This window comes from Nomascus leucogenys, chromosome 11 (genome assembly GCF_006542625.1).
Source record: "Nomascus leucogenys isolate Asia chromosome 11, Asia_NLE_v1, whole genome shotgun sequence".
Taxonomy (NCBI): domain Eukaryota; kingdom Metazoa; phylum Chordata; class Mammalia; order Primates; family Hylobatidae; genus Nomascus; species Nomascus leucogenys.
The window spans coordinates 92,424,297-92,452,283 of NC_044391.1; the positions used below are offsets into that span (position 1 = coordinate 92,424,297).

Here is a 27,987-nt window from a genome sequence, read left to right on the forward strand (position 1 = left end):
TGTATTAGTTGCCCGGAGCTGCCATAATAAACTACCACAAACTGGGTGGCCTAAAATAACAGAAATGCATTCTCTCACAGTTCTGGAAGAGAGGAGTCTGAAATCCAGGTGTCAAGGTGTCAATGGGAGTCGGTTCTTTCTGGAAGTTCTGAAGAAGAAACAGTTCCATGCCTTCTTCCTAACTTCTTGTGGTTACCAACATTTCTTGACATTCCCTGGCTTACAAACATCCCTCCCATCTCTACTCCCATTTTCACGTGGCATTCCCCACTGTGTCTGTGTCTGTCTTTTCTCCTCTTCTTACTGAACACCAGTCAAACTGGATTAGGACCTACTCTAATCAAGTATGATCCCATCTTAACTTCATTCCATCTGCAGAGACCCTATTTCCAAATAAGGTCATATTCACAGGTACTGGATATTAGGACTTCCTCATATATTTGGGGAGACACAAACTCATGACGCAGGGCATTTCACAATTGTTTTATACTACGGCCTTCTTAACCAAGCAAGAGGCTCTCACTGGCGTCAAGGAGTTTACAGTCTAGAGACAGAGACCCATAAATCTGTCTTCCCTGCTCTTCCCACAGCTGCAGTTTTAGCTTTGTGGGTTTGGTGCTTATCACCTTATCACCCATCTCTGCCAGAAGACTGTAAGCTTCCAGAGCACAGGCAGCATCCATTTTCTGTTTCCCATTATATTCCCATCTTCTTGCACAGTACAAATGATAAAGCTTTCAAGAAATAGTCGCTGAATGAATGTATGGATAGATGAGTGAATTACCTAGATACAAGCAGAAATGAGAAAAGCCTATACAGGCAATAAAGGTACACCCAATAGGCCAACAAGGAGGAATAGAGAGAAAGAAATAATTGATCCCGATTAGTAGGGATATAGAAGGTTTCATGAAAGAGGAGGCATTTGAGCTCAGCCTTGGAGGATCGGTAGGATTTTATAAATGAATAAGGAGTAAAATTTATTCCCTGCTGACCAAACAGTATGAGCAAAGGCCTGCAGACATAAAGTATGGTGTTCGGGAGAACAGTTAATAGCCCAGGCAAGCTGGAGCAAAGAGTATCTAAAGGGATTTAAAAACACTTTGGATGAAAAGGGGAAGAGAGGCAGCTCACAGAGGCCTATAAACCAGGCTATTCTGAGTGCAGTAAGAAGCCACTGAGCTTTGTGGAGAAGGGAAATGATTTGCTCCTACCTGTGCTTCAAAAGGGAAAAATACATAGGAATGGTTCATACATTGATCTTTTGTGTCCTCCTGCCTGAATGATAGTTCTTATATTACTATAAGGAGTATTTGTGTATTTTATATTTACCCATGCAACTACTATTTACTTGATTTGCCTGAGGAACTAAGAACTATATACAAGTGATTACATTTTATAATTACATAATTATATGATATATACCATATACAATATATAATTATATATCTTTTATAATTAAAAGATCGTATCTGAAAAGTACTTCAATAGGATAATATCACAGGTCCTAAATTTCTTCTCCAGAGAATGACCTGGAGTTTAAGGCCCAGGGGAAGATGATTAACTACCAAAGTAATAACAAGGACTTTCACCTGTAACAAAGCAGTTGTTCCGGGTCAGGCTGGGGTCTTTGGTTTAGGTTTGAGCATGGGAAGTCCACAGACCAAGTATATTCACAATCAAGGTGGTGCAAGACTACCATTTGTTGCTCTCTCCAGGAAGCACCAGGGACTCCATCACTCATCACAGGCATCGGGATAGCAGCCAAGCACCATAATAGCGGGATGTGGAAGAGACACTCCAGCTATCCATGGAGGACTGCTCAATGGCTGAAATGCTGCCAAATGGAGAGACATGTACTATGGTCTTGGTGCAACCAAAAGTCTTTGGTAATAATGCAACTATTCTTAGGAAGAAGTATTCAGTCACTCATCTGTAAAGGGATTCATTATATAGAACTGTTAACCAAGAGAAACAACTATCTCATTGCCCGCTTAGGCAAATGGGAGACTGGGAATCTGGACAGAGCGTGAGTGAACAGAATGAAGATGACAAGAAAGGGAAAGAAAGCTCTTTTCACCCTTACAAACCCTGTAAGGTAGGCCACAGACTTTCTAGTTTACAGTCATCACTTTGTTATTTAGGTTATAAGACAATAGAGGGGTTAGGATTGTGTTTTTCTGTTCACGTTGGTATCCACGTCCTAGCACATAGTTGTATCAGACAAATGTGTGCCCAAAAGGAGTGGGCTGCTAGGCAGAGTGTTCCTATTCCATGGCACTTTGAGTATGCTTCTTGGAACTTGAGAATATATTGAAATTGTGCCCATGTGTCTACCTTTCCCATGGGACAGTAACCATCCTAAGGAAAGGAAACGTGTGTGCTTATTACTACTATAGTGCTTGACATTTAGAAAGCATCTAATTCTTAAAGCTCAGGGGGCTCAAATAACTTACATGAAGTTAAATAGCTCATAAACAAGAGGCTTAGATTTGTACTAGGTCTGTCTCCATCCCAATTCTATGCTGCTTCTATACCTCAGTGTAGAAAGAAGGAAAGTCATACTATGTAGTTTAGCCTGAACCTGGCCTGTAGATTGAAATGTCTCTGGAAACAGGTTTGCTGCTGCTTTCCAGCCTTCTAAATCAGACAATTGCGTATTTAACATGAGTGTTTCAATTACTTAATGCCTGATCAAAATACAGGCGTAACATAATTTAAACACATGCAAAAGCATATACGCCACAAATACTGAGTCCAAGTAATCACTTTCCAAAACATATTAAGGTTTTTAGTTACTAATGGTCCTAAATTTCTGTTTAAAGAGAATAAGCTTGGTTGGCCCTAGAAAATTTTGGAGAAATTCAAAGCAAAATTTCTTAAGTTAATTCTTATTTTATACATAATCTAGCTCTTATAAGGAAATACTGTAAACCTGTTTAAACCTATCCTCCTAAAAGCCCTAGACACGTTCTTACTCATAAAAGACAGTAGAATAAATCTTCAAAACCTAATTATTTTCAAACTGAATGCAGTTCTTTACATGGTCTATTGACTTTATGCTTTTGCCAAGAGATCAAAATTTTTTTTAATTGAAAAAAGGCAACTTTGAAAATGCACTAGGCTTAAACCTCCTTTTATAAACTCTCAAATTAACACATCTTAGTTTAAGCACTAATGAAACACATTTCATTCCAGTGGGATTCCAAAGATTAACAATGTATCTACACATATCCCAGTGAGTGCAAAAGAAAATTTATCCTGGACTCAGTATTAAAAATTACATGCCGGCCAGCATGGCGGCTCATGCCTGTAATCCCAGTGCTTTGGGAGGCTAAGGTGGGAGGATCACTTAAGGCCAGGAGTTCAAAACCAGCCTGGTCAACATAGCAAGACACTGTCTACATAAAACTTAAAATATATAAATAAAAAAATGTAGCTGGGCAAGATGATTGCGCCTATAGTCCTATTTACTCGGGAGGCTAAAGTGGGAAGATTTCTGGAGCCCGGGATTTCGAAGCTGCCGTGAGCTTTGATCCTGCCACTGTACTCCAGCCTGGGTGACAGAGGAAGACTGTCTCAAAATAAAATAAAATTTAAAATTACATGCAAAAACACCAGAAATGAAATTCTATCTTGAGAAATGCTTTATCCTTTGTACTTTAGATTTTTTCCAGAATGGGCAACTTTCCATAGTTTTATAGAAAATGTTTATATTGTTGGGCAAAAATTCTGCAGTTAAGTTCTAACCACAGTCTGGAAGGAATTTAGCATGAAGACAAGTTAAAATTACAAAGAGGGTTTTTCCCCTTACTGATAAATTAATTAACAAGTTTAACTACTATGGCTAATAAAACATGCCTTTACCACCCTTACTTGGTATTTTTTAATAGCTTTGGGAAGATTTTGGGGAAAAAAAGAGTTTCAGAGCAAGATATTCATTGAGGTTAGCAGGTTGGCTAGGAGGTTAGTTGACCGGGTAACTGGCTGACTGGATAGACAAATTTTAAACATTTATTTTGCAAAATTGAAACAATAAAATGGATTTATGAGCAGTTGATTAGAGAATCAAGTTTGTTAAAATTCCTTTATAGCCTTACGTTTCTCAAGGCATTCAACCAAAAGGAACGAGACCTTTTTAAGGTACCAGAAATTAAGAAGGAAAATGCCCTGAAAAGACTGAGGTATTCTCCAAAAGGTCATAACCTTGTTTTATATCAAATCATTCTAATAGATATTCCAATGTTGCCTTCCAGAAGCATTCACCTGAGAAGACAGGATGTCTTAACTACCTCCTTACAGGAAGGGTCAGTCTCTAACCACTGAAATTTAGAGCATCAGCCCTCACCTAATCTTGGAGGTTAGCTAAAAACATCTTGAAGGATGACCTCGAAAGCGTAGGAGAGGACAGTTTAATCTGTGGCTATTCAATATGCACCTGACTGCTCATGCCTGCAAAAGAACCCATTTCTAGAGAAAGTTGTATAGCCTCTTCCATTTGCTCTCTTATAATTGATCAAGCCAGAGGAAAGGGGGTCCTCTATGGTTCTTCTGGACCTTTCCATGTTGGCCTATTATATTTCAGCAGTTTACCACTTCTTTAATTAGCAGGCATAGCTCAAAGAACATAGACATTTTGATTTAAATTTTCTAATTTAGTACCCATGATGATATTCTAATATGTCTTGCCCCCTGCCTATAAATTGACTAATAAAATTAAATAAACTGTTACTAGGGGCTTCACTAAAATGGTCTACAAATAAAAGATTACATCCAGAAGATAAAAAGAAAATGCACAGTAAAATGACCCAGGAAAAAAGCTGACCTGGTCTGTCAATTTGCTCAGGTTGAAAATAATATAATTGTGTTTTATGACACTTAAAGGGAAAAAGTACTTCTGAGTTCAGCACTATCTAGAGGATAAAGTCACTACTTGATTCTTTCTTTCTCCAAGGTAAAAGTTTCCAATCATCAAGATGTCTTTCTCAAATACATGATTTACAGAAAAAAAAAAACAAAAAATGTTCAATGAGCATCTATGGGTTTTGATTCAGAAACAAACAAACTTGCTAAATGGTCTTCTAACAAAATACTGATAATCCCATGTGGGAATACTTTATGCAGAGTAATTCCATTTGGCCCTCATATTTCTTAGAAAGCTTTTGCTGCATTCACATGACTTTCCAAAAGATAGGCAAGCAAAGAGCATTGTAAAGAGGCTGTTCCTGGGAGAAAACACATAGTTGGCTATTAATAGTCCCTCTCGTGCTGGCTTGTCTAAACACAGGATTGTCTGTATTCCCCATCCCAGCATAGAGGAACAACGTTACCCTGCAAATCAAATGCAGCATACTCCAACCTTAGGCCTTTGCAATGAAGCAGGGTGTCAGGTGGAAGACCAGTCACCCAGAGGCTGTGACATCTGTAACTAGGACAACTCCAGTTAAAAGTAAGGGGAAAAAATAATTTTTAAAACCGTATATAGTAATGAACTGGAAGAACGGAGAACAACGATTTCTTTAGCAACAGCTGTGCAGACTGATTTCTTTGAAAATCAGGCATATACTTTCAAAAGCACTTAATCACAACTGCTGCCCTAACACTGGCAAATCCAAGAAATTCAAGACATGTAATCAAGAATAGATTTGCCCTTAAATCCCAAGGTCAAAGGCAGCATCTGTTGTTTCAGAGAACAAGAAGGACTTTCTTTTGGCTAATTAACTTATTGTGGTTTTCTAGCAGAAAAAAAAAAAGTAAACCAAAATTGTCTAAATGTTTCTTCATCATCTTAGGTCTTAGGTAATGCAAAACAGAAAACTGTATAAAGAGCATAAACATCCATTGTTTTGATATTTGAGTTGCACAGATAGAAGGCAGGCCACGCTATAATTTTTAAAGCTGACAGGAAAATTCATTTTTATACCAAGTCCCCCTCATGCCATTTGGCTATTAAATTATTCAAGGAATTCTCTGCTTATAAAGATTAATAATATCAACCCAAGCCATTTCTGAAAAGTACTTTCACCTCCTGTAGGAGACAGATGGACTACAGGAAAACAGCCTATTATGTTACAGGCAGACAAAAAGATTTCAGATTACCAGATTAACACACCAGGCGGGAAAGGAATGATAGAAAGTAGCGAGATATGAAATAACTGACAAATAGAACCAAATATCCCTCCATTGCCACTATTTTAAAACTAAATACAGTTTGGAGCCCATTGTAATTCAATTTTACCTGTTTCACTCCCAAACCCAGCTAATTAGCATAAATGTCAGTTCCAATTTAACCAAAGACACTGAAAATCTGGTGGAACCTTATTAAAACACATTGGTATCAGGGAACAAAGACAGCACCTGCTTTCAAGGTCTTTTGTGTTTTAGTCAGAAATGTATTCTAAAACTCTGGGTATATGGGCTGAATCCAGAATGTAGTTAGATTGTGGGATTTTATTGTACATTTGCATTATTTTAAATATCAACATCCCTGGAGAAGCTATTTTTACTCCTACAAAACCTAAACCCTTCCTTATTTAGCAATGCTCTCATAGAGAAGGGATTTTCCAAAAGCTGTATTTCACTAAGGGTCAATATGAAAAAATTACAATGTCATTCAAATCACAGATGTTTTTGTAGTTTCACAGAAGCAGGCTCAGTGTTTTCTTTCAATATTTTTTTAGTTCAATACATTACTAATTAATTTTAATTTCACAAATAGTGAAATTATCTGAGCAAGAATCATTCTCATTTAAAATCATCAAATGAGTCAGAAAAAGATCAATATCTCCCCTGCTTCAAAAATGACACTCCCAATTTTCACAGGTAACCACTGTTAACATTTAGTAAATACCTTTCAGAACCTTTTACAAGCATATATAAAGTACATCTTTTTTCGGTATAATGTGTTTTCTTTAAAAATTAACTGGAACCATACTGTATTTTCTATAATTTCCTTTGATCATTCCAAATTGCTAAGAAAATATACCACATGTAACTTGAAAACTTGGTTCTACTTCTACCATACACGCACATATGAAGGTAGGCAAACATACAGAAAAACACAAAATGGTGTAAAAATAAGCCACAAAGAAAAGGCTCTATGTCCCTCATTTCAGTGCTCAGGAAAGCTATAAGGCTGATAAAATGAAAATGCCCCCTTTCCTCACCAAAGCTTTGGCTTTGTTATTAGTGTTTTTTTTTTGTTGTTGTTATTGTTGTTTTTTTTTTTAAGTGAAGGGTTGTGAAACTCTGCCGAGTGGTTCAAATCAGATCCACTACCTGCTTTTGTATAGCCAGTGAGTTAAGAATTTTTTTACACTGTTAAGTGTTTTAAAAGAACAGAATTTCATGATATGGGAAAGTTCTAGGAAATTTACATTTGTGTCCATAAATGAAGTTTAATTGGAACACAGCCATGATCACTCCTTTGTGTATTGTCTGTGGCAGCTTTTGTGCTACAAGAGCAGTAGTTGATTAGTTGTGACAAAGACCGTATTTCTAGAAAGACAGAAATATCTACTCTCTAGGCCCTTATCAAAAATGTTTGCCAATATCTGTTTTGGCACATGAAATTTATTTTCCTAATATCTTACTTGCAAAGTCTTTCTTCATATTCCATGTGGACACTCAGTGGATAAAGATGACAGAAGTATGCTGGGAGGCAGGAGTAGAAAATGGTCCCTTCACATAACCCAACACATAGGTAACTTACGTATGCCCCTTCTAGACCTTCAGAAAACTCTATCAGGCTTAAAAATTACTTGCAATGTATTGACATAGGGTGATTTGTGGATTACACTGCCTGGATTACGTTGCCCTAGAATCTAATTCATTCATCTATCTGGTGAGCACCTACTGTGTCCGAGGTCAGTGTTGGGCACTGACAATTTCGGGGTCAAGGAGATGGACATCATCTCTGCCCTCCAGAACTCCCACCCCAATATGTTCATTACAGTTTCTCGAACCTCTGAAAGTACATAGCAGGAGAACTAAACACAGTCTGAAGGGTGGATGAGATTAGAGAAGATCCAAAGTAATTTCAGTATCATCAGATTGAAAATTCTTTAAAAATAAAGTGTGAAGATACTGCACAGGAATCCAAGTGAGAATGACAGAAACTGACACCACCTGACTGTCTCTGTCTTCAAACTCTGCTCCTCATAAGCTATGATCTAGAGCAAAGGTAGCATTTTAGCCTCTGATTAAGATGGTATCTCCATCCAGTTCATGTCAAATGGTTAGTGCTTGGCACCATCAACAGATTGAGAGTTTAAACTTGATTTTCTTAGTGTTTCTAATCCAACTATTATACCCAAAACCCCTCCACGGAAAACAGAAATGAAACTGCCAATCCCTACAGTAGCTCCAGTAAATATTCACTGGCATTTTAAAAAACAAAGCGAAAACACCCTGGCCATGCTGCAATGTAATCCCAGTAGCTACTGGCAGTGACAGCTGGTCATTCCCAAGCAGAACGTCACCCAAATAAAATTTGAAAGGGAGGAGGGAGGAAGGGCAAAACGAAGATTTCAGCAATATTCTGCAATCCAGGAACCTATGGGGCATTTGGGTAAAGCTCTAGTAACTTCAAGGCTCTGTGCTTTTAAGGCTTGAATTCTTTTGAGTAACTGAACTCTGTGAGGACATTTAAATTGGGTCAGAGTCTCTCACTCTTACAGTCTTCCTTGGTGTCCGATGTTCCTGTTGACTTCATAGAGAACTAAACAAGCATAAAAGGTCTCTAGAGAGAAGCAGCAACTGGAATCTAGGACAGAAAGAACAGAATGACTTTACATTGCTGCTACTAGGTTTCTGTTATTTTCATACAAATGGCTGAGTGAGCCCTGTTGTATCTGACACTATCTGCACTGGTTTCTCATTAGAACCCGAGTTGGTGAGGGTCAGGTGTTCTTGTTCATCTAATTGTTGGTAATTAGATGGGCCACCCTTACCTACACAAAGAACTCTGAGAACTAAAGAGGTTCTATTATTCACCAAATACAAAAAAACATAGAAGAGGACTGCAGGTAGCTAAGCTTTCAAAAATGTCAATTTTGTTGTTATTGTTGTTATTTTTTACCCACACATATCCAAATATCATCTAGCTCCAAAAAGAAAGATTTACGTAGTCGTCAGAAAGAGACCAGTTTGTTAACGAGAAGAACTCAGGGCCGAGCGCGGTGGCTCACGCCTGTAATCCCAACACTTTGGGAGGCCAAGGCGGGCAGATCACGAGGTCAGGAGATCGAGACCATCCTGGCTAACATGGTGAAACCCCGTCTCTACTAAAAAAACACAAAAAAAATTAGCTGGGCATGCTGGCAGGTGCCTGTAGCCCCAGCTACTCAGGAGGCTGAGGCAGGAGAATGGCATGAACCCGGGAGGTGGAGCTTGCAGGGAGCCGAGATACTGCCGCTGCACTTCAGCCTGGGCGACCAAAAAAAAAAAAAAAAAAAGAAGAAGAAGAACTCAGATTGGCTGTTGCTGTTTCTAACAGGAAAGCCTTTCTGTCTGCAAACAGGACAGAGACCAGGAAGACAAACACCAACAGAGGAGAAAGGAGAAGACATCCAAAAGTAGAGTGGCAATCATAAAGTAATGATGGTTTAATAAACAGAGACCAAAGGCAAAATGCCTTTGCTGACTAGTGGCTACGTCTAGGGATTAAGAAGCTCTGGACATCTTAGTAGCCTCCAAATATCCCTTTGCCATAGTCACATGAGTTGTGGCTAATAAGAACTAATTAACAGTAAAACTTCAGTAAACACAATTAAATTTTAGATAGATAGTATGTCCTGTAACTATTATGTAATATGGAACATACTTACACTGAGTATAATTACCTGTTATCTGAAATTCAAATGTTCATTCTTAATTCTAAATTCAACTTAATAAAATATTACATACTTATAGTTATGGAACATACTTACCCTTAAATGTTATTGTTTATCTGAAATTTAAATTTCATTGAGGGTCTTTTTTTTGTTGTTGTTTTTGTTTGTTTTGTTTTGTTTTTTGAGACAGAGTCTTGCTCTGTTGCCCAGGCTGGAGTGCAGTGGCGCGATCTCGGCTCACTGCAAGCTCTGCCTCCCGGGTTCACGCCATTCTCCTGCCTCAGCCTCTCCGAGTAGCTGGGACTATAGGCGCCCGCCACCACGCCCGGCTAATTTTTTTGTATTTTTAGTAGAGACGGGGTTTCACCGTGGTCTCAATCTCCTGACCTCGTGATCCGCCCGCCTAGGCCTCCCAAAGTGCTGGGATTACAAACGTGAGCCACCGCGCCCGGCTTCATTGAGGGTCTTGTATTTTATCTGGCGACTTTAATTGTGGCCAGTACAAACAGCCAAGGTCAGTAAAATATCAAGAATTTCGGGGAGCAGTTAACAGTTTTCTGATATGCCAGAGGACCACTCTGGAAAGGGTTTATTCGGGGATTTGATTCATTAACTGATGTTTGCACAAGGGCTAGGAGGTATATAGTACTCAGGGGAACCTGCTTCTACCTCTTGAATGAAAAAGAGACAAACCTTGCTGACATCAGGGACTTCTGCAAGGAAACAAATCCCAGAGCCCTTGTAGGATCATGCCCACTCTTCTCGAGCCTCATCTGCTCTATCCAGATTTCATAACAACTGAGGTCCATAATGACGCCCTTGGGTCTTTGTGGGTTCAAATTTGTTTAGAAGTGTTCACTAAGACAGCACGTTATGTGGCAGGGAAGAGGAGAATTGGAAATGTTTCCAATATTAAGATTATATATTTCAAGCCCCTAAAAATTATCCCACCCAGAACCTTGAATAGAAAAAGAGGAAAGTTACCAAAAGTGATCAATAAAACCAAGAGGAAAACTACAAAGGCATTGAATCAACCATTGGTTTTAAATGTTTTTAAAATTTGTTGGTGTATTTCTTTGGCTTTATTATGTAGTATATACAAAAGAAAATTGTTAATCTTTGAATTGCCTTTGTTTATCTTTCAAGATACTGATTCTCACTACAGAGTATTATAGACAGACACACAAAAGAAGCAGCCATTTAACCTAAAACAACAGAAGCTTATCTAACAAGTGTCCTGAAAGGCTTATGTGCATTTCCTTCTCCCACAAGGGAAAAAAAAAAAAAAAAAAAAACAACTCCCACTGAGGTTCCCTAATTACTTAGATTTTGATAAAATTATAATCAGCAGGTAAAATCTATCCCAGTGATTCTCAAACATTGTTATGCATCAAAATCACCTGGTGGGCTGCAAAGTTTTATCTAAAATTTAAATTTAACAGTTTGTCCTGAAACATAGATTGCTGCACCAGAATTTCTAAATCTGTAGGTCTGGGATAGAGCCTAACAATTCACTTAAAAAAAAAAATTCCAGATAATGCAAATGCTGCTAGTCTGGAAATCATCCTTTGAGAAACACCAGTGTGTGCAATTATAGGTAGTAATATCGTTTAATTCATTTGTTCACATTGAGTATTTAGGATTTGTGCTACCATAGGGGCAAACTACCTCTGCTCCTGAGGGTGCTCTTCTTAGGATTCATACCTAGTCTGCTTATATTTTTAGACTGTCCAGAAAGTCCCCAACTCACAAGCTCCATACTTAGAATCATCTACTCCTACAGGATGCCTACCTACTCTGCCCCTAAAAACCCCTGCTGCCAATAATGCAAGAAGCATTGTAAAAGTGTTAAATTTTTAGAGAATCTATGGTAAAGAAAAGACAAAAGCTAAGCTATCCCTGGGATGAGACTCCTACTTTAAGATAAAAATGATTTCTGGGACAATTAGGGGGTCTGTTATGCAATTATACCTCACTGTGACTTAGTTCAACCAAACTGGTTCTTCCTCATGCTAAGCTGAACCAGGGTTGCAGAGAGGTAAATGATCCTGAGTATGAAGTGCCTTGTAGTGTCAGGCAGACTCAGGTGGAAAAACACTGGTAACCTGCAAAAAATTGCATCGGGCAGTACACTATGGGTTACAATTGTAGAGCCAATGCCATGTGGGTGTTCACCAACTATTTCTCTTGCCTCCTGAGCACACAGGAGAGCTACCTTTCCTGGTCCCCTCATGTCTAAGAGGGACCAAGGTACTGGTTCTACCCAATAGCATATGGGCAGAAGGGCTGGCCAGTGCTATGCCTGGCCGCTAAAACACCCCACAAAGATGGATATGCTCTGTCTTCAGCTGACTCTGCAGGCAGCTCTGAGGAGGCCCTAGGGGACGCAGTGTGACTGGACAAAAGTTACCAGGATGCCCGTGGCACTGCATGGAGGAAAGCTGCTCATCCAGAACACTGGCCCTGGACTCTGCAGGAGAAAGCCACAGACCACGAAATATTAAACCACTGAGTTTTGGTGGGTGGGTTGGGGGGCAAAGGTGGGTGTGTAATGTGTTACTGCAACATAGCCTAGCCTTCCCCAACTAATATAGCTGCAAAAAGGAAGGTGTTAACGGGTGCCCCTTCATCATCTTAGCCAGACCAAACTGTTGCTCCACTCCAATGTTCTATATTACATAGAACCAATATCACCTTTATACCAGATCTATGGCTCCCAAACCTGGCTCATTAAAAAAAAAAAAAAAAAAAAGAAAAATCACTAGTTTGGAAAAAGAACCCTGAACCCTATTTTAGACCTACTGAATCAGAATCTCCAAGACTCAGGCCAGGCCACTTCTTAGACAAACTGCATGTTATAAACTAAATGTCTGTGTCTGCACCCCAAAATTCATACATTGGAATCCTAATCCCCAACCTGTTGGTATTAGGAGATGGGGCCTTTGGGAGATGATTAGGTCATGAAGGCTCTGCCCTCGTAGGATTAGCGCACTTATAAAATAGGTTCCAGAGAAGCCGTTACCCTTGTGAGGACACAGTGAGAAGACTATGAACCGGATCATCTATGAACCAGGAGGCAGGCCCCTTACCAGACACTGAATCTGCTGGAGCCTTGATCTTGGACTCACCAGGCTCCAGACCTATGGGAAGTAAGGATTTGTTATTCAGACCACCCAGTTTATGATATCTTTGTTGCAGCAGCCCAAATGACTGGAACACTGCAGATTCGCTTGCGTGGGGCTACCATGAAAGGTCCGTTTCAAAGGACCAGTTTGCCCCTATCCAGAGACTGGGTGATATTTCTGCAAACACACAGTTTAGGTTATTTTGGTAGGTTTACTAATCCTTACCAAATTATTTTAAAGTGAGGATTTTAAATTATGTTTTGGCAGGAATCAAATATTCAAGTGTAATGGGTTTAATAAACTTAAAAGCTTCTCTTTTAAGATGACGCAATAATTGGCATAAAGCCGAATGCCTGAAATACCTACCAGTGAGGAGGATTTAAATGTTCAATTAAAATGATTTGAGATTTATTGCTTGTGAGGAAGATATTTAAATATGTAAATGAAACTGGCTCCCCACCCTCTCCAGTGTGGGGGTGGCTTCCGCCTGCCTTTCCTCATGCCCTCTAAGGGAGTCTCTCTGTCCCTTGAGGACAAAGGCATTCACACGACAGAGCTGGTGGCTGTGGCAGGAAGTCACCAAGGAAACAATGGAGGGCGCTGTGGAGACAGCCACTTCCTTCTTCCTCAAACAAAGCCACCTCACCCACCTCAGGGCCTTTGCACTTGCTATTTCTGTAATTTTCATCCAGATGTCTGAGAGACCTGCTCCTGCACTTTCCTTATGAAATTTCTGCTCAAATTTCATACTATTCTTGATGCCTTCTCTGAAGCAAGAATCCCTTGCTATATGCACACACACACATACACACACTCCTTACACCCTATTTTATTTTTCTCTACAGTAGCTTCACTATATGACATGTTAACTATTACTTATTTGTGTATTTTGTTTCCTATACTTGTTCATAATGCCTGGTCCCTACTAAGTGCTCAAATAAATGTTATTATCATTTTTAAAAATTATTTAATACCATAGTAAGTATTTTTCATTGTCTCATGAGGCAATTAAGATTTGGCAATATTACTTCAGTTTAATTATTTCCCACTAATATATTTCAAAAATATATATTTTTTAAATCAAAAGAATGTAATTGAAAACAACAGGGCTTCCAGATAGAGAAATGTGTCCAAACTGCAGATCTTTTCTAATGAGCCGTGTGTCCTTGGGTCATTTACCTTAAACTCTGTGAGCTTCAGTTCCCTCATATATAAAATGAGCATAAAAATTCCAGCTTTCAGGGTTGTTGTGAGAATGATAAATGAAAAAATTGAATCCCTAAGCACATAGTGTGCCCCACTGATATTCTAAAGAAGTAAATGGCAAAATAAGGAAAATAAGAGAATAAATGCCTTTTTATTTATGCCAGTCATTAGCTAACAATCAACAACTGTGAATGAAAAAAAACCTAGTAAAGTCAATAAAATGTGAAGTGAAGCCTAATTCATTTTTACAATATGACCTACTTTCTGCTATTTTTGATTCACATGAACAACTGAAGTTGCAAGGAGCTGATTCTGCAAAGACTTCATTAAAAGCATATTCTTTTCTTTTCTTTATGGCTTCCAGCTTTGAGGGATGAGAAAACAGATTTTTCAGTTACAAGCCTCCTTTGAAAGAAACCTGGCACTAATCTTACAGTGCGACTTTGAAAATCTGTGCAATGTCAAAGGTTGTCACAGATGGGGGGAAAGGAGGGAGGACCTGAAGGAAAGCGGTTTTTAATTCTACTCAATTATGCAACTTCCATTAGGCAGTTCTGACTGTCCTAAATAGATCATTCAGATCTTAACATTTGAAGGTTTGCAAAAATAAAATTCTGAATGATCTTCTTCCTTCGATAGACCTAGGTATAGGCTCTGTGGAGAAGGCCTAGCTGTGCTGGTTTTTCATCTGGGAAATGAGCTTATTAGATTCTGACCCCAAATCAGTCAAGTGTCATTGAGTCTTAGACAGCAAAATAGCTGAAAGAAAAAAATATTTTCGGCTGCTTTGGAACACCTTTGTAAAGTCCATTGTCTTTTCTTTCATGGACTACAGTATTCTTTACCCAACTTAATCTACCTGCTAACAAAGATAGAAGAAGGAAGGCTTATTTTCCCACAAGGCTAAACAAAGATTAATGATAGCCAACCAAATTGTCTCTTAATTTTCTTTTCTTCTCCCTCTCCAGCTGGCCTTCTAGAGATAGAGTGTATAGATTTTTCTCTTAGTTAAGAACATTTACTTAGAAAGCAGCAGAATACTTATAACAAAAGAGCAGAGGGTTGTTTTGCCTTACACATCCCAGGAATTCTGCCTTATAAGCTGGAGGAGGTATAGGGGCATTTTATTTTGGGGGATTCTTAACCAGGCAGATGGGGAACCTAGGGGCCAAAAACCTTCTTGGGTGAATCTTATATATGATCCTTCTGTTTCCACTATATCCTCCAAACCCAACCCCAATGAGAACCACTACTCTGCCCTTCAGACCCAGACCTATCTTTCGAATTATGATTGTAGCAAACCAATTTGTCATGCCATGTTATTCTATTCTTACCCTACAGACCCCTGAATTAAAACACTCCCAGGGGCCCCACCCAAAGAAGAGTAAATGCCAAGTGAGTGGATGGAACAGGTCCGTTTGACCTCATTTCAAAATATAGGGGAAAAAGACATAGATGGTCCTCCCACAAAATAACACCACCACAAGTTACAGAGGTGCCCATTTCGTTTCTGTGACAAAATTTTCAAACTGAACAATCTAAGCCTTTGAAATCCTGACATGAAAACAAGATTTTGTGATGCTCTGAAACAGCAGCACATGTTCTGATCCCTTGCTGGGTGGGAAGCACTGGGGGTGGTTAATGAGTTCTCACACCCTCTGGTGAACCAGCTCCTTTCATTTCTGAGTGAAAAAAGGGGCCCTGACAGTGGGCTACTCCATAAATTCAAAAACAGGCCGCTTTCTACCCCAGATCCACAGCCACTCCCTGGCCCTTTCCTAAAGGAAATATTTAGGAATATGGCAAAGAGAGCCCTGTAAATACCAGTTGCTGTCATTTCTTAATATTTTCTGTGATGGCTTGACTTGCTAAAATGACAAGGTTTATTATTTTTAGCTTCCAGCTTTGGCGAGTTGATCAGTCAAAACAAAGTATTAAAATAGCATCTACTTGGTAAATTCAATTTCAGATGACTGCATCTTAAACTCATATCCATTATAGACTCATATAAAACTGACTTATATGGCTAAGGAAGTCTGAGAAGGAATAACTAAATATATAGCTCAAGGAGGAAAGATGGATAACTTCTTTGGTCTCAAATACAAGTCTATTTTGGCATCAAATCCAAAAGCAAGCCTATGATAAGCAATGGACTCATTTAAATCATTTTAGGACAAATGATTTAAAGAGGGTTTTCTAATGTTCCAGTGTTCCATCCAGGATGTGTGAAACACATGAGATCTCAGTTAAATGTAGCATTTTTAATAAATATAGTCTAAGTCACACGTGCCTTTTTGATAACATAATTTTTTTCTTTGAATGCCTCTTTTACAATATACCTAAATGACTATGAAAAGCTATCTCGTGATAATATATGCTAGGAAACCCCATTTTAAATTATTTTTAAAGTAACTTATTCTAGTTTTTAAAAGTAATAAAAGTGTAGGAGAATCTGGATAGGTATACTGCAACTCGCTACTATCTTTGCAACTTTTGTATTTAATTTAATGTAAATTAAAAGTTATTTTTTTAAAAAGCAATATTTGTTTTTACTGTGGACTATGTGGAAAAGTATAGAGAAGAAGGAAAATCACCTATAAAAATAGGCATACATGTAACTATATCTAACTGTGTATATATGAGTAACACATCCTATCATCTTTTGATTAAAAATTCTTCATAAACTTTGTTTTAAAAGGCCACTTATCATTACATCATATAGCTAGCCCAAAATTTGTTTAATCATTTTCCTATGTGGAACATTTAACTTGTTTACTGTTTTTGGCTATTGGAATTAGTTTTACAAACAATATAATTGTGCATAAAGCCTTTTCATATTCGATTATTTCCTCAGAGATGGATGAACATTTTTAGACATAGCCAAACTTCTTTCCAGAAAATTAGCCTTTTCTTAAAGAGCATGCATCACCCAGCCTTAGCTCGCAGTACCGCCATTTATGACAACCTTCCAAAATGGCCGGAATGCTGCCAGCTTCACACACCACGGCACTTCCTGGGAAGAACCTCAGGACAATATCTGCTGTGAGTCAGGGCTGCTATAGCCAGAGAAAGGTGTGAGATGTGTAACTGTCTCCAGGTAATCCTTCTGCTAGCCAACTACCTCCTGATTCAGCTATAACCTGAAGGCCAGGTGCATTCACCCAAACAAAACCCACAGAAATCAGAGGAAGGGTGACTGAGGATAAGAAAGGCTAGACACATAAAAGATGATGTGAAATTTAGCTTTTACCAAGAACTGAAGTGTCATATTTGGCTTGAGATTATTCCCAGCAAAGGAAACACAAAGATGCTTGGGTATTATCTATACTAAAACTGGGAAAACCTCAGCTGACCCTAGAAGTTACTTGAAAATTTTGGGACATTTTTGTCAGAATGACAGAAAAGCAATATTGGATGGGACTAGGGGGTGGAAATGCTAGAAATCTGTGATATACGGTGAGTGCCACAAAAAGAAAAATCATTTTGCCCCAAATGCCAAAAACACAGTGATGTTCTTTGATGTTATAGCCACAACTTTTAGGGAAGAGGCTCCAGTTGATGGCCTTCGAACTATATTCTGCTTGAAAATAGTTTGTTTGATCCTAATAGTGGGTGTTGGGGGTGGGAGGGAGTGTGTGTCTCTTTTTAATTTTAAATATGAATATTTTGGAACTTTTACATAAAGTCTAGCTTTTCTAAAAAAAAAAAAAAAAAAAAAAAAAAATTCTAAGACCTGACAACAGGCCGGGTGCAGTGGTTCACGCCTATAATCCCAGCACTTTGGTAGGCTGAGGTGGGCAGATCACCTGAGGTTAGGAGTTCAAGACCAGCCTGGCCAACATGATGAAACCCTGTCTCTACTAAAAAATACAAAAATTAGCCGGACGTGGTGGCAGCCACCTGTAATCCCAGCTACTCAGAAGGCTGAGGCAGAAGAATCGCTTGAACCTGGAAGGCAGAGGTTGCAGCGAGCCAAGATCGCACCACTGCACTCCAACCTGGGTGAAACAGAGACTCAGATGTCTCAAAAAGAAAAGAAAAGAAAAAAAAACCTACAACACTGGATCCCAATTCCCATGGCAATAACTGGAAAATGAGGAGTGGCTGTCCCCTTTGGGCTGAGCAAACTGGCCATTTCACTCATGAGAATTACATGCCTGGCCCTCTGGCCATCAGAGTTTGCAACCCCCATCCCCCTACAAGGTCTTTCAAAGATTTTCCCAATTCTCTAAATTCGAGAAATTCCAGCAGGTCCCAGGTAGTAACCTTTCCCTTTCCCCATCGTGCTCAGCGCTCAGTTACTCGACAGATACAGCACAGGGAGCGCCTCCCGCCTAAGGCAGTTTTTTTCTCCAACTGCATATTTGTCTTTTAATCATCATTTCCTCTCCTTCCCTGGCCAACCACACTGGACAACCCAGGAGCCTGTTCCAGGAGCCTGAGAGCAAGTCTTCAAGTACCAGTACCTTGTTTCTTCACCAGCTCTCCCACCACTGTTGTCATCACCCCTCCTGAACCACCCCCCGCCAGCAAAAGTATCTGACTGAGGAGTGGGGAGTGTCAAGTACAGCACTGGACAGTGGGTGGGGCTGATCGCAATGACTGTGCACCACACACCAGGGTGCTTGTCCTAGAACAAATTAAAATGGAAAGAAGGGTTTCAAGAACTGGAAGAATAATGTAGACTTGGCTTTTAGGAAAATTACACAAGTAGCCTGCCTGTTTGTACTCGCTCTCTCTCGCTCTCTCCTCTCTGTCCACACACACATACACAATCCTCTGCACTGTGACCGTAGAAACTGGAAGGCTTCTTCCTGAGGATATGGAGTGAGTGGAACAGAATGTTGGAAAAGATGCCTGGGAGATGGAGAATGACGGAGAAGAGAGGGCAGCACAGAAAGCATCTTCCGGGAGGACTGATGGCCATCAGAGACTTGTGAGGACCTAGAGCTGATTCATGGCCACACTAGGGCATCCAGCAATGGCTTGCCCTGCCAGGCTCTCAAAAACCTGGCACTCAGGAGCAAAGTGGAGGAGCCTTCTAAAAATAGTCTAGAATCAAGCTACCTTCTGGCTCATTCCGTTTTCCTTCTTTTAAAGATTAACTAACCTCAGGCTGTGCCAAAAAAGACTAGAGGGAGGAAAAAAAGACTCATGAAGTCTTGGACAGGTGCTACTATTTATTCACCCAAGTCTGACATCACCACATTGTTTCTAGTGACTACAGCAAGTTTCTGGGCTTCAAACACTCCAGTAATTTCCTTAGGGAGAAGCAGAGTATGAAAGGAAGATAGCTTGTATTAAATTTAAAAACCTGAATCCTGTATAGTTGATCTTTATAAGTTTTTTTTAACCATAAACTGTGCCAATCCCTTTGATGACAGAATCTATTATTCTACTAGCGCTCACAACAGATCACTGTCATTTGAAGTGACTTTCAGAGTCTTTGGAGATACAGATAATCAACAATGCAAGCTTCCCTCCCCAACTGCCAAAAAAAAAAGTCTCCTCCTGAAAACCAACCACTAGCAACCTTCTATTAGCTTGGAGCATCTTTTTAATGCAAAAGCGTCTGGAAGTAAAAGTGGTCAGGGCAAAGATCTCATTTTATTCATATTTCTATGCCCAGGGATAAGCACAGTGCCTGGTACACTCTTTGCATGCAATAAAATTTTGTTGAAAGGCTGGACAAATAAAAGAAAATGCATAGGTTGTTTATTAATTTAGTAATGATTTCCAAATTTTGTTTTTTCTTCAGGTATAATCTATATTAAAATTCACCCATCTTAAATGTACAGTTTGATGAATTTTAACAAATGTATAGTCATGTAACCACCACCACAGTTAATCCTAAAAAGTTCTCTCATGCCCCTTTGTAGTCACATCCCCTCCCCATAATCCTAGTTCATTGATCTGTTCTCTATCCCTAGTTTTGCCTTTTCTGAAATGTGATATTAATGGGATCACAGCACACAGCCTTTTGAGGCTGGCTTCTTTCACTTAGCATAACAATTTTGGGATTCATTCATGCTGTTGCATGTATCAGTAGTTCAGTTCATTCATGTTTATTGTTTAGTAGTATTCTGCTATATGGATGTGGCAAGATTTGTTTCCCATTTTCCATTCGATAAGTATATAGATCATTTCCCACTTTTGGCTATTATGACTAAAGCTCCTACGACCATTCAATACAGATCTTGGTGCTGCCATGTGTTTTATTTCTCCTGGGTAAATACCTGCAAGTAGATTTGCCAGGTCATCTGGTAGGTGTATGAATAACTATAAGAAACTACAAAAGTGCTTTCTAAAGTGGCAGTATCATTTTACAGTCCTATCAGCAAGGTATGAAAGTTCCAGTTGCTTCATAACATTGGCAACAATTGATATTGTCAGTCCTTTTAACTTTAGTCATACAGTGCATAGTGTATCTCGCTGCAATTTTAATTTGCATTTGCCTGATGACTGATGTTGAATATCTTTACATATTCACACAGCCCCTTTACAGGCCAATTATATAGCTTCTTTGGTGAACTGAGTATCTAGTAATGGAAATAAAATCTACATTACTCATTTAAATTTCTCCAACATGTTTTGACTGATATCCATTAATAACCTTGTCAAGATTAACAAAATGGGTTTTTGTTTTCCTCTGTTTTCCATGGCAAATTTCCTAAGATGAATTACACACTTCCTTTACTCCTTAAAGTTAACCATTTTCACACTAACTTAAGGCCTTTTGTTCCAAATATCCTTGATACTATGCTGTAACAACTGAGCACACTCTTCACCTCCTACCAGTTGACTGTGTGCCTTTCTTTGAAAAATTAGGTCTGTGTTTCATTTTCAGTTTTTTTGTCTCCCTCCTCTCTCTCGGTCTACTATATGCTGTTGTGTCTGTGCCACTCCTGCTGTACAACCACATAAGTCAAGCTTCTGCAACAATTTTTTATAAATAAGCATAAACAGCTCTGAGGAAAGGCCTAACAGTCTAAGAACCAAGCCCATAGTCCCCTCTGAGGGACCTGATGACATACATTTTATGGCTTATTTCCAGATCATGGCTCTGCTTGAGAGATAGGCAAAGTCCATTAATAAGTGTCCTTGGGATCAGTGAAAAAAATCTCCATCAGCATTTCCAGGTGCACTAGAAAGTTTTGTGGGTACTTACCAATTCTGATGGATCCCTGAAGGGGCCAATTTTTCCAGTTCCAATTGTGATACCAAATAAATATGATCATGTTTAAGGTCAGCAAAGTGAGGTAGGAGTAGGGTTAGTGCTCTAATGCAGTGCTCTAAAGTAAGACCTCAACTTTCCTTTTTGTTCATTTTAACAGCACAGCCCATTGGCAGGGAGCTTCATGCTCCCTGGAATCCTAGTGGGGATGAGAAACACAAGGGCTCCTTTCCCTGTGGAAGCCTCTGGATTCTGACACAGCTTCACCTCTTCCCCACAGCCTCACCTCTCTAAGCTGGTTTCATGACTATAAAATGAGGATAATGAAGTACCTACTGCCCATCCCAGAGCACTTTGTGCCAACCAAACATGAAAGAGAATGTAAAAGTATGCTGTGCACTAACAGGACTCCAGGAGATCAGCATTATCACAGCTCAAAGGGAAGCCTGGCCACCAGGCATCCATGACAATCTCATGCCAGGCAGGAAGTTCCTATGAAGAAAAACAAAGACACAAATACCTCTTAGCTGGAAGGAGAGAAGGATAAGAGCCTCCAAGTGAGAACGGAGTGATAGTCCATGCTGCCTGGACAGAGGAAGTCGCAAGAAGAACGGAAAGCAGGTTTTGAACAGGAAGAAAGCAAAAGACCTCAGATAAGCAAAGATGAGGAAGGGACATGAGGTCCAAACGTTGAATAAAGAAACAGTAATACTGGGCACTGTGGGACACCTTTGTATGTAAATACAGTTTAAACCTGGGCATCCTATTTGGGCGGATACGGTTACAATGCCATATTTCATTCTTGAGGTTGGTCAGCAAGACTTTCCATGAAACTTCTGCTCCCTTATTCCCACTTACTGTTCCTTACGCATAACGACAGATGTGTATTACATATACTTCTTACCTGCTGACTGGATCTTCTGTGATCACACCTTTCCTAATAGAATATTTATCCAGGCCTGAGATCCACAGTCAAAGAAGGTAGAAGATAATCTGCTTAAATGAAGTGCCTGGCCATTTCATTCACTTCTAGAAATATTTTCTCAAGATTACCGTGCAAGCAACAGATTTTCAGGAGGCAGAAAAGATTTCTAGGCTTTGCCCAGAGGGAGAACTACAAATGCCCTCAGGACAAATAGTACTCCAATGAGCAGAAGCCCAAACAAAATAGGAAACTGATAGAGAACCCTAGCTCTAGATCCTTTTGTCTTATACCATCCTAGCATGACCAGAAGGGAGAGAAGCTGTTCTAACCAAGATTGAAGAATGAAGCTATTTAGCAGCTTAATTAATCTAAACTACATACCTTTGAATCTCTTAATTTTACCAGGCTCTTCTACGTGGACCTATGTTTCAGTAATTATAATGGTAATGTGGACTGCGAGAAGATACCTTCCTCTTGTGGCTCCCCACTCCAAGTCTTTGATTTCCAATCAACCAACAATTTTTTATAAGATTATTTATGTTAATCCTTCCACTCTTCATTGCCTCATTTCTAAACTGGAGAAGCCCTCATTTCAGTAACAACAACAAAAGTGACACGTATAGGGGTGTGTGTGTATATAAAATCTCACCTTCCTTATGAAAGTAATTTTTCCCAGTTTTCTAGGTTCATGATATTAAGAAAGCTGAACCTCACCAGAGAATGTGTAATACAATATCCCCCAAAAGCCAAACATTAAATATTATTTTTATTAGCTAAAATTTATTGAATGCTTACTATGTGTGCCAAGAAATGTGCTTAACTCCTTTTTATTTTTTCTGTTGGAGACAATGTCTCGCTCTGTTGCCCAGGCTGGAGTACAGTGGCATGATCTCAGCTCACTGCGACCTCTGCTTCCTAGGTTCAAGCGATTCTTGTGCCTCAGCCTCCCGAGTCACTGGGACTACAGGCACGTACCACCCATGCTCAGCTTAGTAGAGACAGGATTTCATCACGTTGCCCAAGGATCTCAAATTCCTGACCCCAGGAAATTCACTTGCCTTGGCCTCCCAAAGTGCCGGGATTACAGGCATCAACCACCATGCCCGGCCCTAAGTGTGCTTATCTCTTTATAGGAATTGCCTAACAACCCTACAGTGCAGAAGGCACTATTATTAGCCCAACTTACAGGTGAGGAAACTAAAGACAGAGAATGGAAGAGCTAACGTTTGAATCTAGGACTGTCTGACTCTGCCCAAGCTCATAATGACTATGCTACATCAATTAGTATTATTTTATTTCTCCCATGCCTTCCCCATGATGTTCGTCTTTCTTTTCTCCTAAATTCATGCATTCCTTTAACAAACCTAATATAATACATGCTAGTCAGAGGGCTAAATCCACATTTCTGTTTTCTCCATTTCACTCATTGGCACTAAGTTACCTCCCCTCTCCTACAACCAGGTGTAAGAATTCAGGTGCCAGCCCTGAACCTGCCATGTGTGGGCTGAGGCAAATCTTCACTGTTTGGACTAATATGGCCTTAGGCCAGAAAGATGCACTTGTAGGCTCTACTATGAGACTTGATAAGTCTTCCTTGCCATGAGTGTGGCTCTAGCCATGTGTCCACTCTGATATTCAGCTCAGTTCATTAGAGAAGCCAGTGCTGAGTCTATCTTGAATATACTCAATATCCAGTTCCTCTAGAACCAGAACGCCACTTAATATCCAGTTCCTCTAGAACCAGAACGCCACTTCGCTTTTGTCAGTCCCCATCCATGGGAGCTTTTCGTCATTAGAATATACATTCTGTGAAGGCAGAGACCTGTGTCTGTTTGTGGAAGTATCCCAAGCTCCCAGCACAGTGCTGGCACACAGTAGCCCCTCAATGCTTGTGGGTCGAACAGACCGAGGTCCTTCAGCTGAATCCCAGGCTGGCGGATGGCCAGGCTGCTTCTCCCTAGACTTCCTCCCTCTTTTCTCAGTCTTAAGACATCTAAGCAGACTTCTTGGGAAACTCCACAAGCCCTCTGGATGTCCTGATGCCAAGTGCTACCAGAATCCAGTCTGTTGCTGTAATTTTCAGATTGTGTGCCTTGGCCGCCAGACGAGGCCTTCTGGCAGCACCTGCAAGGTGTGTTTGTTGGCATACACCAGCTCATGGGCTGGTTTCCAGCCCCTCCCAGTCTGCCTCTGCCTTATTAGGCTGTGTTAATTGGTTTGAGCCTAGGTATATCTAGAAATAGTGTCTATATAATTATATACACAAATGATGAAAAATTCATAGATTTATGTTCAAAGATATAACAGCAAGAAATTGGAATGCATAATAAAACTGTCATGTAAAGGACAGTAGATACATACAATCTACTTTGATTCTACCATTAAAATATTATAAAGAATACTTGACATGAAAAAATGCTAATATTTTTAAAGTTACAATACTTTACATGAAGTATGATCCTAACTATGGGAAAATGTATTCTTAACAAAAAGGCCAGCAATAGTCTCTAGGCAGTTGGACTATGAGTGATTAAGGATTTTCATTTTCATTTTTCTACATATTTCTACATTTCCACAATAAGCATTCATTACTTTTATAATGTAAATAAAACGAGTGTAATATTGTAAACCAGTTCTAAAGCAGATATGACAATCCTTTGACCATACTTAGCCCAAATATCTCAGCCATTAAGATCTGAATTACTAACCTGTGATTATCAGTAAACCGAATACATAAACAGGATGAGTGCAGTTTGAATTTTAATTTACTCCCATTTCAAGCTAGTGAACAAATCTACAGAATGAAGTAGGGTACTGCCTGATCCCATGGCACACAACTCAAGTCTTCTGAAGTGCCCTGCATCGTGCCTTGTTGATTATACTTTCTCGTGGACTTTACTCATTTCTCCCACAAGGCTACCTATCAACTAGCTTTCTAAGGATATCCTTTTAGTGCCTAACACAGAACTCTGTGTTTAACTGGTGTACCACAAATGCCTATGGAGCAAGTTAATTTTTGGAGTGTACCAAATTGACTTCAAAGCAGTCAGCTTCTTCCAAAGTTGTCCTGGAAAACAGAAAAACGAGAAAAACAAACAAACAAACAAAAAAAAAACAGGCAGTCCAATTGAAACAATCTCTCAATCTCTTCTGTGGTCCAAAAGTCAGTCCTCTGTCTGTTTCAACACAATGGCCTGAAGACTCTTGGTATTTGGGAGGGAAAAATAAAGCCTACAAATTTGGAAATAAGCTGTTCTCCTCCAAGAACAAAATTCTAAAAGGATGGAAGAGAGCTATTAGAGAGGCAGCTAGGGGTGACTGATTTTAATATTCATTAGAAAAGATATAACAGAGTACAAAACCATGAGCTTATGGCTATTAATGCAGTTGTAAATGGGACAAAAAGTCAATTTAAATAAAACTATTTTGTTAGTATAGTACAAGTACCTGTATCAAACCCACTACAATGTACACTTAAGAATCATATATTTTGGGCCGGGCACAGTGACTCATGCCTGTAATCCCAGCAGTTTGGGAGGCCAAGGCAGGTGGATCACTTTAGGTCAGGAGTTCGAGACCAGACTGGCTAACATAGTGAAACCCCTTCTCTACTAAAAATACAAAAGTTAGCCAGGTCTGGTGGCACAGGCTGTAATCTCAGCTATTTGGGAGGCTGAGGCAGGAGAATCGCTTGAACCCAGGAGGCAGAGGTTGCAGTGAGCCAAGATTGCACCACTGCACTCCAGCCTGGGCAACAGAGCGAGACGGTCTCAAAAAAAAAAAAAAAAAAAAAAAAGCCATGTTATTTTGCTGTATGTAAATTTCACCTCAGTTTTTTGTTTTTTAAGTAAGAGAATAATAGTACAAGTGCTGCGCAGATGTGGCAGAAAGCCCAAGGCATTATGTGGAAACAAAAGCCCAAAAAATAATGTGATCATTTTACAAACATTCACTAAATACATACCCTGTATCAGGCACTGGTCTACGCAGTGGTAATAGCCTAGTCTTTATCCTTATGGCAGTTACAATCTAATAGGAGAGAGGCTTAACTCGAAAATAATCCATATGTTCATTCCAGCTCTGTTGAATCCACCATCTTATTTGATCCCAACAGGGAACTCCTGAAGTTGGCAGAGCTATTGCTAGAAGTTTACAAAAATGGACCCAGTGTACAGCAAGCCCTAGACCCCATCCCAAAGTAATATTCCTTCATATCCATGTATTTTCAAGATTTTCTACATTTTTATTATGAAGAAAACCAACCATCTTGGTTTAAAGTAACTCTGTTAATGTTTTGCTGTGGAACAACATATAATAATTTAAATATAACCAAAAGATCCATTGAGTTTGGCCTCTTTATGTTACTCATATAAATTATGAAGACTGGATCTGAAACTATAAAACTTTTAAAGCTGTCAAACTTTAGTGTGCATGGGAATTACCTGGAGGGTTTGTTACCCACAAACAGCTGGGTCTCAATCAGACAGTCTCCAATTCTTTGGGTCTAAAGTAGGACTAGATAAATTGTATATCTAACAAGTTCCCAGCTGATGCTGATGTTGGTGGTCCCAGGAACATATTTTGAGAACCACTGGTCTAGATTAAACTGTGAAACAACCCGAGTCTCAGTGGCTCAACAGAGTTTTGTTTACTCAGTAGGAATACGTGTTCTCCACAGGCTGGCAGAAAGGCTTTGCTTGTTGAAGTCACTCAGAAATAATCACTCTCAAGCACCGTATGGTACCAGAAAATGAGGATTCCTTAAAAAAAAAAAAAAAAAAAAAAAGAGGGAGTTGTCTCTGTGGCAAAGGGGCACAGCAGACAACTGAGAGTTTCCAATGGCCAAAGCTGGAAAAATTTGAGCAACAAAATACATGAGGTTATATTAGAATATAACCCAATATACAAAATAAAATACACATGAATCCATATTGATATGAATAAATGACTGAATAAATGGGGCAGAAAAGACAAATCTCCTATGCAGAAGAATTCAAATAATGTATGCAGTTACTCTATCCTTGATATGGGTTGGCTGTGTCCCCACCCAAATCTCATATTGAATTGTAGCTCCCATAATCCCCTCACGTCATGGGAGACCCAGTGGGAGGTAACTGAATGATGGGTGTTGGTTTTTCTCATGCTGTTCTTGTAATAGTGAATAAGTGTCATGAGATCTGATGGTTTTATAAAGGACAGTTCCCCTGCACCTGCTCTCTTGCCTGCCACCACGTAAGACATGTCTTTGCTCCTCCTTTGCCTTCCACCATAATCATGAGGCCCTCCCCAGCCACATGGAAGTGTGAGTCGATTAAACCTCTTTTTCTTTATAAGTTACCCATCTCGGGTATATCTTCATAGCAATATGAAAATAGACTAATATAACCCTGAAGGTAGAATCTAACTCCCCACTTCTTAGTTATGGGCTGCGCATAGGGACCTTCCAAAGAGTACAGCATGAAGAGGGGTGAGTCCATTTACAGTAGAGAAACCTGACAGTCACTGCTGCATCAGCCTCAACAGGGATAACTCATTTTGATAGTGTGTTACCTCAATATGATATAATGAAAATGAGACTAAACTAGTGAAATCCCAATAAAATGAGACTGAACTAGTGAAATCTCAATAAAGTATCAATCTTACTTATAATTCAAAAACAAAACACCAAGGCTCCCTGAGCAGCCACCATCTCTCAGGTTGTTGGTCACCTTCACTGGGGAAAGAGAA

General features: G+C 39.5%; 1 protein-coding gene and 1 long non-coding RNA gene across 4 annotated transcripts in view; one reads left to right on the forward strand and one right to left on the reverse strand.

The window, feature by feature from the left end:
- The window catches only part of TNIK (TRAF2 and NCK interacting kinase), a 405,268-nt gene that overhangs the window by 259,714 nt on the left and 117,567 nt on the right, over window positions 1–27,987 (reverse strand). The window lies entirely within an intron of this gene.
- The window catches only part of LOC115837301, a 45,470-nt gene continuing 19,363 nt past the window's right edge, over window positions 1,881–27,987 (forward strand). The window contains exon 1 of the long non-coding RNA XR_004032347.1: window positions 1,881–2,095. This is a non-coding gene — a long non-coding RNA (uncharacterized LOC115837301). The remainder of the gene's footprint in view (window positions 2,096–27,987) is intronic.